We start from the raw sequence: 12532 nt of genomic DNA on the forward strand, positions 1-12532 counted from the left end.
CTATACGTAGCTTCCATTAACCACACAAGGTGAATGTCAGCGAGTCTTGCAGCAGTCGCTGTCTGTGAAAGTGCTGAACCTCGGCCTTGACTCATTTCATTGTATTTCTTTGGGGCTTTTTGTGTACTGACTTTTTTCCCCTCTCTTTGTGTTTTAAAATCCCAACTAGGGAAAATAAATAAATGCATACACTTCTTTTTATTTATTTAATCTACTAAAATGGATAAAGTAAAATTATCTCCATGACTTTTTAGTTGACAGAAATCTAAACTGTCATCAGAAAGCAGCCAGTGTTTATACAAGACAGGATTTTGGCAATCGTTTTCCTCTTCTGCGATCCATATGGACTGCTCACCTGCAGGGAGCCAAAGCCCAGTCAAACGTGCCTACAAACAGAGACCATAAAGCTTCCAGTACAAATAAATCTCGTCCCTGTCCTTTAGATTCTGCATTCTGCACAAATATCCATTAATAGAGAAGAAATATAACCATAAAACAATTTTTTAAAAAGTGTCCCGTTCAGCATCCATCTGTGCTTCTTGCACTGTATGTTTCGATCTTTGGTGGGTTTGTTTTATGCCTGTCCCGGACCATTTTTCAACCAAGCAGTGTTTAACCTATGTATAATCTCATTCATGACAGCTATATGCTGGGTTTTTTTTTGGAAGACTGCATGTAAGCACCAGTGCATGGATTTTGAAAATCCCTGTCTTTAGACTCTGTGCAGGGAAACACCTATGTAAACAGACACAACTGCTGTACCATATATAATATGCTGGATAAGCAGTTATGAAAGTAGATGGATGGATGGATGGATGTTCTTGGAAAAAGTCCTCTTATCTTACTGCAGTGAATTCAGGCAACACTGTATAAAAAATACAGACCAGCACTGATTAGCATAAGAATGAATCACAAAGAGGGGACACTCTACTAAATCACTGAGGGCCTGTCCTGTTGGTTGTGTGCATTCTGCAGCAGTGATAAATAATCTGTCAGAACAGGCTGTGAAAAGAGTCTGAGTAAACAGATGGCAACCAGAAACCTTATTAGGGAACTGTTGTGAAACTGAAGAGGGTTTTGTATATAAAATGATGGTCGCATCAAGTGTGACTAGTTTGGATTATAGCACTGCTTCTGCTTTAGCAGGCAAATCCACAACTGGGTGTTTGTTGTGATGCAATAGGCTAGATAAATCACAATGTTACAGCACAATGACTGAATGTACCTGGACGAAAAGCAGTTCAACTAAACATCAGCCCACAGGATGTTGTAACTGAAAGAAGGTTCCGCTCGCTCAGCGCACAGGAAACCGTGTTATCTTTTCACACTCAATCCTGTAGCATTTCTACTCTGCAAAAAAGTTCACACTGATGTGACTGACGTCAGCAACAATCAACTGTCAAGAGAGACAAAAACTGTTTAAGTGATTCTCAGGAACAAGCTGGCCTCAGACTCCAACTCATACACTCAAAAAAAAAGTGAAATTGGGTAGTTATTACATTTACAAGAGTTTCTATGGTGAACATAATAAGTTGTGTATGAGCTGCATGAAATTCAACAACTTCACGCTTGTTAAATTTATTTTTGTTGAGATGACGTCACCTAATCAAGCAAGAGTGGTTAGTTGCCTGGACAAGATCACGCGAGATTTCAAACCCCAGGAAAATCACTGGGGGCTATAAGAAGCAGAAAAGCATACACACACCACGTGTATGCTATTGCTATTTATTGTGCTTTGTGACAGCTCAGTGGTGCGGTGGACAGCACTGTTGCCTCACAGCAAGAAGGTCCCGAGTCCTTTCTTTTTGTATGGAGTTTGCATGAGGAAATGAAAATCCTCTAAAAACATTCACAAACACACACTCAGAAACACTACCACTGAGACAGAAGTTAGAGGATTACACAGAAGGATGGTGCATCTGCATCGCCTTTTCATAAAGCAGATAGAAGGGCTAATGTCTCACAATGACACCCAGCTTTCTTTGCTTTACATTTTTGTCAGAGAGCCACAGCCACTGATCGCAAGGTCGGTGGTCCAATCCCTGGCTCATCCAACCTGCATACTGAAGAATCTTGATGCAAAATAGTTTCCATTGGAGTGGGAATTTTAGGTTACAAAGTGCTCAGGCATATAAAATAACGTATGAGTGAATGAGGCTTATAGTACGAATGCACTTTGTGTCCACAAATTAAGAAGAAAAGCACTTTACAAGCAATAGTCCACTGTACCTTTTCATTCCATTAAAAGTGTAAAACCTAAGCGACTGGCCCTGTTAGATTTGTATTTCTGGCAATGTTGGGAAGTAACTACTACTACTGTACAAATACTTAATTACTGTACTTAAGTAGGAGTTTCAGGTACCTTTAGTTGAGTATTTCCTTCTAACAACTTTTTACTTTTTTACATTTTTAAAACGGGCTCGCTTTTGGTTTAAGTCACTTGAGGGGTATAATTTCACATCACTGCGGGCCTTCAAACATTGATGTGGTTTGAGCCTCAACAGTGAACAACAGGGCTCCAAGACTGGCAGTGGTAGGGTTTCACTACAATTTTTACTTGTGTTATTCAATAGCACAAGTCATAAAACGTTTTTAGCATCTAAACGTAACACATTTTTAAGATAAGATAAGATAAGATAGAACTTTATTAATCCCTCGGGTGGGTTCCTCTGGGAAATTCGACTTCCAAAAAGCACAGCAACGACCGAAGTTACAGTCACAGAATTGTTTTATATATATATATATATATATATATATATATATATATACACACACACACACACACACACATATATAAATACAGAGACAAATATAAATAAAATATACAAAGGGGATAAATAGAGTAAATAGGAATAAAAAATAAAAATACAAGTGAATTGCACATTTCAAGTATTGAGTCTATTGCACTGTTGACTATTTACAAAAAGTATTGCACAAGGTATTGTACAGTGAGGTGAAGAGGCACTACAGCTTAGTTGTTCCCCCCCTCCTTTGTCCTCCTGTTTCCCCTCCCTCTCCCCTCCAGAGAGGAGTTAAACAGTCTGATGGCGTGTGGGACAAAGGAGTTTTTAAGTCTGTTAGTTCTTGTCTTGGGGAGAAGCAACCTGTCACTGAACAGACTCTTCTGATTGTTTATGGCCGTGTGCAGAGGATGCCCAGCATTGTTCATAATGTCCATCAGTTTCTTTAATGTCCTTTTCTCTGCCACTGTCACCAGAGTGTCCAGCTTCATGCCGACCACAGAGCTAGCCTTCCTGATCAGTTTCTCCAGCCTGGATGAGTCCTTCTTTGCTGTGCTGCTCCCCCAGCACACCACAGCATAGAAAAGTACTCCAGCAACCACCGACTGGTAAAACATCCTCAGGAGCTTCCTGCAGATGTTAAAAGACCTCAGCCTCCTGAGGAAGTACAGTCGGCTTTGGGCTTTTTTATACAGGTGCTCTGTGTTGCATGACCAAAGTTTAGGTTTTTGCCAAACCTAAACTAGCAAGTTAATAAATAAACCAGATATGAAAGCTCTCAAAGGGATGCAAACCTGGATTTCTTAGTCATTATCCCAGGAAGTTGTACCACCACCACCCCAAGCCTCCATGTGTAGAGCCTGTTCAACAGCTGCTTTAGTAGCAGCTGGAATATCAGGGTACCATAGGACAGCTTGGGGAGAGGCATCTGACAAAGCTGCATTATACAATGCATTGGGATAAGAACACTTTGATCATGAATGACAGTTGTCAGCACTCTACACTAAATCAGTTAAGATCTCCACAAAAAGAGGAAAAAAAAAAAAGCATAAACACAGACTGTGCTCTAAACAGTATTCTACCACAGACTGTTTGCCCAATCACAGGCTCACACACACCCACGCAAGATTCAGCTCTGGTATCTCACAAAGACACACACACTCTCTCTCTTTCTGTCACACTCTCAGAGTGGCAGATGGCTGAGCTCTCCACACCGCCAGGGCTGCTGGCACAGTTTCCGGTAAGAGGAAGGGCTTTTACTGTTAAAAATAAAACCTCCAAAACTGCAGCTCACTAAACGAGGTGGTGCCCTTGAGCCATGCAGACTAAGTCCACTTACGGTCATTAATTAAAACTCATTGTGCTCCTCCAGCTATAAGCCTTATTCATGAAAATTACAGACACATTCATTCTCCCCTGTTAACACAAAATGTGAGCAGTTATCACACGTCAGAAATGAAAAGCAGAGTGATATGACAGAAAAGAGATCCACTCATACCATGAGATATTATTTACAGATGTCTGCTGTGGAAACATTAAAAGCTCAGCCTATGAAAGGTCAGCGCACGGGTAATCTGTTAATATTCACAGTAGCAGCAACAGGAAGAGAAGCTGCAGCAATAATTTTGTTATGAGAGAGAAGCAGCTCTGGCAGTGAGACCGAGCGTCTGCTGCCTGACAATGGGCACGCACGTGGAGCCAGATGGACCATGAGCAAAATTAAGGCACTTAGTACGACACAAATATGTAGACACAAAGATGATGTGTCATCAAGTTCCACCACAGAATCGCAAAAAAATACCTTAAACTTTGGGCTTGTCTGGTCCCTTAAAAGATTTAAAGAGACGAAAAATTATGCAGATATTAGTGACAAATGAAAAACGATTACTAGGGCTGCACGATTAATCGTTAGAAAATCGCGATCTCGATTCATACTTATGTGCGATCTCATTTCCAAATGACAACGATAAAAAAAAAAAAAAAAAAAAAAAAAGACGATGACGATTGTACCGCATTTTGATCCGGGACGTAATCTGCATGAAAACAAGCGCTCACTCCTCCTGCTCAACAAATGACAAGGGCGGAGCCTTATACCACGTGATACAGAAGCTGTGCCGTGTGATGCTAAAATTATCAGGGAAAAAACAACGGAGAGCAAGTCAGGGATGACGAGAAAGTGACAGGAGAAAATCCGTCCCTGTCAACCACCCAAACATCAATAACGGGAACCTTATACAGCGCTTCCCTATACCCGTCGAACTCCCGCAGGCACAAAGAAATTACGGAGGCTATCACTTATCACCCGACCAAAGATATGGCTCCCATCAACACTGCAAAACGAGGGATTTAGGAAAATGATCAACACCCTAGACAAACGCTACACAGTGCCATCCTGCAACTATTTTTCTATTGTTGCACTACCTGCTCTATACACGCAGTGTCGAGCAACGGTGGAGACGGAATTTCAAGCAGTACAACATTTTGCGGCAACAACAAAACGTGAGACATTTGTTGTTTTTATGTTTATTTATTGTTTTTATGTTCAGTCTCAACTGTTACGAAGTTGATGTGCAGTTAATAAGTGCAATAAATATTTATACTGGAAAAGAGAATCGTGAGAGAATCGTGATCTCAATTCTAAGCCAAAAAAATCGTGATTCTCATTTTATGCAAAATCGTGCAGCCCTAACGATTACCCTTATCAACCACCTCCTTCCTTCCTCGTTTATCGTTGGTGCTGATTGGGCGCTCAGCCACTCCTGCATGCATATAATAAATGGTAAAATTGGCCTGCATTTGTAAAGGCACAGAAAGAAGAGGGGTTTATTGGTCCCCCTCTTTCATCAATGGCAGCCTTTCCCCTTAGTTGTCTTTTGCATTTTTATCTTATTTGTAGTAGTTGCCGTAATCCTTTTCAGATTAACTGCAGCAACACTGTGGTAACTCATATGCTAAGTTCCTCTGAATTGTGGATTTCAGGGGCTGTGAAACATTCTTATTTAATACCTGGAAGAAATGTTATTCTCTGTGAATAATCCATCGTAGTATTAAGGTAGGTTAAATGCCGACTAGAAGCTGGTGGTTAGGGGCAGCACCTGGGAAGCCAAATCCAGCTCTAAGCCCCTGCCTTGGTCAAGGGCACCGTGATCGGAGAATAACCTGTTTCTGATGGCGGGAGCTCGCAGAAGAAACTAAACAAACCTACAGACCATGCAAACTCCACCAAACCTGGTATGGGTGAAACTCAGGGCACCTTTGCTTTGAGGAAACAAACACAAGCGACAAACCACCATACTAGCTTACATATATGTATGTGTTAATGTTCATAAAATCAAGCAGGTTAAACTGCCACCATGACGTCACCTATTGATTTTGGTGTCCTAATTATGGAGCTTCAACTTAGTACCAAGTTAGCAGTGGGAGCCATAGAGTATAGAGGTACAATATAAAGACATATCAGCTAATTAGTGTCAAGTAGGACTTACAGTAGCACTCAGACAACGCAACTCCCACTAAAGGGCAAGGGTTACACTAAAACTTTGATGTTTTATGATGTTTTTATTACAATATGGTGATGTCAGCCTGTTATGAGGGATATACTGAAAAATATATTACTCGATATGAGTGGTTAAAATTTCAACGTCAACTTTAATCTTGGGCGTCGTTTTCTTTGTGAGTATTTATTACACGGCGTGCTGCAGGGAAAAGCCTGTTCTAACGTTTGAGTCTACGGTTTATTTTTTAGCACGTGGCGGCTCTTTCTTGCTTCTCATCTGTAAATAATCTGCATACTCTTTCACGTGATTCAGTTTATTTTGAAAAGTCTCAACAGGATCTTGAGCTTTATTGTGAAAGGTTTATGTGGAAAATAAACAAGCGGACACGTGATGGTTTTACCATCTTTGTTGCTAATGACAACGCATAAAAACAGGCGCTTGTCCGTCAGTAGTGTGGTTATATTAAATATAAGAGAAAGAGAGAACTAATTAATATAGCCACTACAGTGACCATCAAAACGATGAAAACATATTGCCATAAACAGCTTATTTTGCAACACCACGAAACAAACGGTAGCGTAAAATGAAACTATAGATGTTTTTATATCGTCATCCGATATATATCGTTATATCGAAAATGTGAAGTGAAAAAATTGTGGGTAATATAAATTTTCTTTGATTTTCACATTTGGTGGGAATCAGCCCAAGCTGTTATTAGTATCTACGATCACACAACATAAAATATTGAAAACTGTGGACACTAGATTGCTAACGAACCCGAAGCACAAAACTCTCAGATGTTCTCTGAAGAAGTCCAGTTCAGTGCCTCCAATTTAAAGATGTGGGGCCTAGCAGACACTGATTGGCTGCCTGTCTCCGGGCACCTTCCAATAAATGCAGCAATGTCTGAAGTCATTTTCCTTTTAAACATCCAGATGGATATACTTCAGGAGCCAGCCTCGAATGGACATTATGGTTTTTGGCACTTCCGAGTTCCAAGTTTAATTTTTTAAAGAGCATTTGATGACATTTTATTGGCAAAATGAGAAGATAAATCCAGCTGCAAAGACGCCTCAAAAAGGACAATGTGTTCAATCGCAATATATCAACAGTGTGACTTTCTTTTATTCTTTTGACAGGCTGTCAAAGATGGGAACTTTTGCTATCATTTCCAAAGGACAATATGGCAAGCACATGTGAGACACTCCAGATGTAAGGATATTATTACATGACTATACCGTCGGTATTCTGTAGGCTTCTTCACAAACTTGAGAGGTTTAAACACTGAAATCCTGAGACTTACAAATTTTTAGTCTGGTTCTGCAAAGCTGACAATCACTTTAGATATGTCACTACAGGAACCTGCAGTTCTTCACCAGCCTGTAGGCCTGAGGGAAACTGACACTCAATAGTAAGAGGGAAGCATGCTCTGACTCAGCAGCTGTCTGATTCTGATGCCAGCACGGGAGTCTCTCCGGGGCTTCTTCATGGCTCAATGAAGGTGTCCGTAGGCAGAGATGATCTTGGTGTTACTACTCATTAGACTGCACGAAATAAGACTGTGTAGGCAGATAGATCCAGTAAATAAGCTCTAAGCGACAGCATTTCTGGATCCACCATGACCTACATCAGATAACAGCCTGATAGAAGAAAACATCAAACAGTGTGCAGGTGAGTCATGAGGCTGTGAGAGGAAAGGTGTGGCACTGTAAAGAGTGAGTGGTTGAGTTGAGGAAGGTGACCAGAACAAATGCTGTTTTATGCATTTGTGCATTTAGTAGCAGACCCAAACGTTTTTAGCATCTAAACTCGACACATTTGTTGCCAAACCTAAACTAGAAAGCAAAAAAAAAAAACAAAGAAAAACAATAAATAAACCAGATATGAAAGCTCTCAAAGGGATGCAAACCTGGATTTCTTAGTCATTATCCCAGGAAATTGTCCCACCACCACCCCTAGCCTCCCAATGTGTGTGCCAGAGCTCAGGGCAGGTTTCTACCTGTCCATGTCAGGCACAGCAGAAGCATTACGTCAATAACTGAAAGGCATACTTCTGGAAACAAAGTTTTATCTGTTATTAAAGCACACATGCTTCTGAAGATTAATTTACTCATGTACAAATTATATTCCATATTTCTTGGTCAACTTTGACATGTCCTCCTACAGGGTACTGCAGCAACTTTATTGCAAGATGAGCGCATTCTAGCAGATTTCAACATAACCAGTCAGGCAAGGTGTTTGTCCCCAAGCAGGTCACTTGTCAAACAAACCATCGCTCGCAAATATTTTATTCTTGTTCTCAGTAGCCTATTTTGGTTTTAGTCGTGGAAAATGCAGCAAGAAGACAATACTGGTTGTGCAGGTCTGAAAAGTTCAGGGCTTTCATTTACAAGTATTACAAGATACAACCCAAGCAGCCTCTTTTTTTCTCTCAACAAGAAGGTTGATAATGTGATATCAGTGAAGAAAAGCAATATTTGGATAGCTGCTACCATCCAAATCTCTGATTTAGAGGCTGATTCAGGGACCTGATGATTGACATTAATTTCAGCTTGTAGCTTCAGAGCTACTTCAAGCTGTCCTCTGCTTCTACGATTTGTATGCCTCTGAGACACATTCTCGCCACACCAGCGAGTCTCTCAATGTAAGCAATGACGACATCCAAGGAACATCTGCTTTCTGTACCACCTCACCTGTTGACTGATGACTTAGAAAATGCACGACCTGAAGCTTCTTTTCTTTTCTTTTCTTTTCAGGAGACGTGTTGTAATGATAAGATTACCTTGTTCATGATTACCCTGATGAGGCCTATGAGATGAGGTGCATAGGTTTCACAATAAAGTACTTCTATATGCTCAGATATATACCACCCAATCAGAAATTACTACTTTCGGTCGCTACTGTTTTCAACTTGTTTGTAAATGTTTTCAGTGCAGTTTGTCTGTCTGCTGGCAATAATAGTCAAACACCTACCAGGCCCAACCACACAGAACATGGAGACATGAAGCATGGACAAAGGAACCCGTTGAATTTATTCCAGATAAAGACCACATTCAAGTGCTTTCTCACATCTTTTGTTTCTTTAGAACCACAAATCACCGATGACGCTCCAGCTTTTCTTTTCCATCCTCTCAGATAATTTTGCCCTTCGGGGGAATTTCTAACCAGCTAAACAATGCTCCTGTTTCCTCTACCAGCAGGTTTCCCAAACAGGGAGTGGCATTATTTTCTGGTCAACCTTCTTGGTAGATTACAAATAAATATGCAACACAGACTAGGAAAAGGCAGCTGAGTAACAAATGTTGAACCTCTCCAGGAAACAGGATAAGATCATTAAGTCACAGCATGCTGTCTACTGCTTCAGTGCATGGGAAAAATTGCTCAGCTTGAGGGTTAGCGGGAAGGCATGCAGTGAAGTGGGCGGACAAAGGTAGTTTCATATTTACACTGATAACAGAGTCTGGTTTCACCTGTCATACAAAAGCACAGAGGAGCCCCAGTGAGCGAGTTTAGGTCCAGAAATGATCAAGGACAAAGCAGACCGAGAAAACCCTCAGCCTCTCAGAGCTGGAATAAACAACTATTTTATCCTGAAGTAGGTCAGGAGTTTGAATAAGACTACAAAAGGCTGTTTGATTTGCAAGAATTGGTCAATACTTCCTACATACTCTATAAAAAAAAAATTCATTTCTCACCTATACTGTACATTCCAGCAGAAGTATAAAGGCTTGGAAACTCCCCAGGCAGTGCCTGCGTGACAAGAGTTTAACATAATGCTACAGCACGATGTTTCAAACTATCCAATTTAAAAAAGAAAAAGAAAAACACTGTTCTCAACCTAATTTGAAGACTAGATTTGACTATGGATTTTTCTGGCAGATTATCTTACTTGCCGACTAGTCTAAAAGTCAGAACAGCCAAAAGTTAAATATTGTACAAGTATTTTGTGTGTATTTCAGAGCCATTTAAAACTGTATATAACTTTATCAGGTAGCCATTAATCAGTATGATGTGTGTTGTGCATAACAGTGCACAAACACAGTGCCAGATAAGCCTGCAGAGTGTAACTCCCTCCAGAGAGGGAGTCAAAGAAAGCAGGCAAAGGAAACGCAGCAAGCGTTTAAATTACCCACTCCTCCAACTCAGGGAGGTAGTGATCAAAAATAACAATACAGCACTCTTTCAAAGCCCTGTAATTGAAATGAGTGCACTTTCAAGCATGGCTTCCTGCAGGTTACCAAATACACATCTGTACTTAATGTGGTTACACATTACTCTGATCACTATGCCATTTCACGCTGACAGCGTTTGCATAACTGCAGTGTCCAAAGCAACATTTTTCCCCTCACTGGGCCGTGGGCCATAAGATCACAGTTTTACCTGTTACGCAGGCACGCGCATGCACACGCATGCACACGCATGCACATACACACAAACCCAAACTATACTTCAAATGTTTAAATTGTGACAACATATTTCTTCATGAAAAATCTTAGCTTGTTTTGAATTCGATGACAGCAACGCGTCTTAAACAAGCTGAGACAGGGCAACGAAAGATTGGAAAAGTAAGTGGTACTACAAACACTTGGTTTAGTAAGACAATGCTACACCACGCACACTACATCTATTACAACAACTTGTCTTCATCGTAGATGAGGTGAACCGATTTACATCAATTTAAAATATTTGCCCCATCATAAAATGATAAATACAACAAAGACGACCCAGGACTGCTGAACAGCTAAAACCCCGATAATATCAGACAAAAATGGGTCAACAGTTCTATCCCAAAAGTCCAGCAGCTGGGTACCCAGATGTTTATATTCTGTTGTTTAAAAAAAAGAAAGAAAGAAAGAAGATGTGGTAAACATTAACCTGTCACAGTTTTTTTTAAAGAATGTGTTGCTGCCAACAAACACAAAAAGCTCTAATAGTTTTCTTAACATGACACATTTTCTCAGTTTAAACATTAATATGTTTAAATGTTTGAATAAAATACAGATTTATAGGATTTGTAGATGATTACTTTCCATTTTATTTGTATTTCACACAGCATCCTAACTTTTTTGGAAATGTGCTTGTATTTCTTTCTTATTATTTTTATACAGCTGCTTAGCTTATTCAGAAAAAATAATTTATTCCTTATTTTCTATTCATCTAAATATGCAGAATAATTAGCAAGTGACAATTAAAATGGATTTAGTGCAACTTAAGACACACTTGTGCACAATGCAGATAACACTGCTAGAAGAAAAACGATGGCAGCTTGTTTCAGCTCTCTCTCTAAAACAAACCGGAGGTGGATGGGAACAGGTGAACAGATCACCCTAATTCACAATTTAGTTTGTTGATCAGATGTTTGCAGCAGTGCTCTTTACTCTGCCTCTTTGCTGTACTAGATATTAAAAAGTGAGAGAAAAAAATCTTCTTGATATATCCCTGAAAACCTCTAAAGCTTTTTGTTAAAATCCTTCCATTTTCTTGACAAACTCCAGAAGTCACAGCCTCTTAACCGCAGTGCAACCCAGTAATCTGATGCTACAGTTATACTGTCATTAAATCTTTAAACGCTCCAAACAATTAGTCCCTCTCACTTTTCTGTCGTCTCCCATCTAATGCTTTCCGGTGAGAGATGTCAAATAGAGCCACCTGATCTTACAAGCTCTTACTCCCAACTGTAAGGGAATCCCCTGCAGCAGAACAGAGCTGCAAGACCGGGCAAAAATGTTGCAGGGCTGCTCCAGTGAGACTAAGATCAAAGCAATGCACAGTCTGTTATCACGGCATCTGATTACACCTTTATCAGGGAGTTTTCACTCACCTATGTAATGGGAAAGGTATTGCTGTCCGTCTCAAATTTGTTCTGTTTACCGCAGTTATGTCTGTGTGTGTCTGTGTGTGTGTGTGTGTGTGTGTGTGTGTGTGTGTGTGTGTGTGTGTGTGTGTGTGTGTGTGTGTGTGTGTGTGTGTGTGTGTGTGTATGCATGCGTTTGAGTTTCCTCAACACACCAATCCCTGCCTATGTTTGCATGCACGTGTAAGAGGCTTATCCCTGAAAAAGTTACATCACAAAACTAGAAAACCTGTAATCTCTGCTCTGTAATCCTCGTCCCCAGGTTACCCACAAACTTTCCATCTATCACAACCATAACAGACACTCTTCTGTGTTTTGGCTTCCAGAGCAACAAAAATGTTAACGATGCTTGCACAAGTGGAAGCTGGATTATCTTTGAATGGCATCTGGCAAAAATGATATTAATCACTTTTATTTCATTGTGTTGACAGCTGTATGAG

General features: G+C 40.3%; 1 protein-coding gene across 1 annotated transcript in view; it reads right to left on the reverse strand.

The window, feature by feature from the left end:
* The window catches only part of arrdc1b (arrestin domain containing 1b), a 49647-nt gene that overhangs the window by 18081 nt on the left and 19034 nt on the right, over nucleotides 1-12532 (reverse strand). The window lies entirely within an intron of this gene.

The sequence above is a fragment of the Mchenga conophoros genome, linkage group LG7 (genome assembly GCF_057382185.1).
Source record: "Mchenga conophoros isolate Kocher_MC1m ecotype Shallow Benthic linkage group LG7, M_conophoros_male_GT1.1, whole genome shotgun sequence".
NCBI classification, from domain to species: Eukaryota; Metazoa; Chordata; class Actinopteri; order Cichliformes; family Cichlidae; genus Mchenga; species Mchenga conophoros.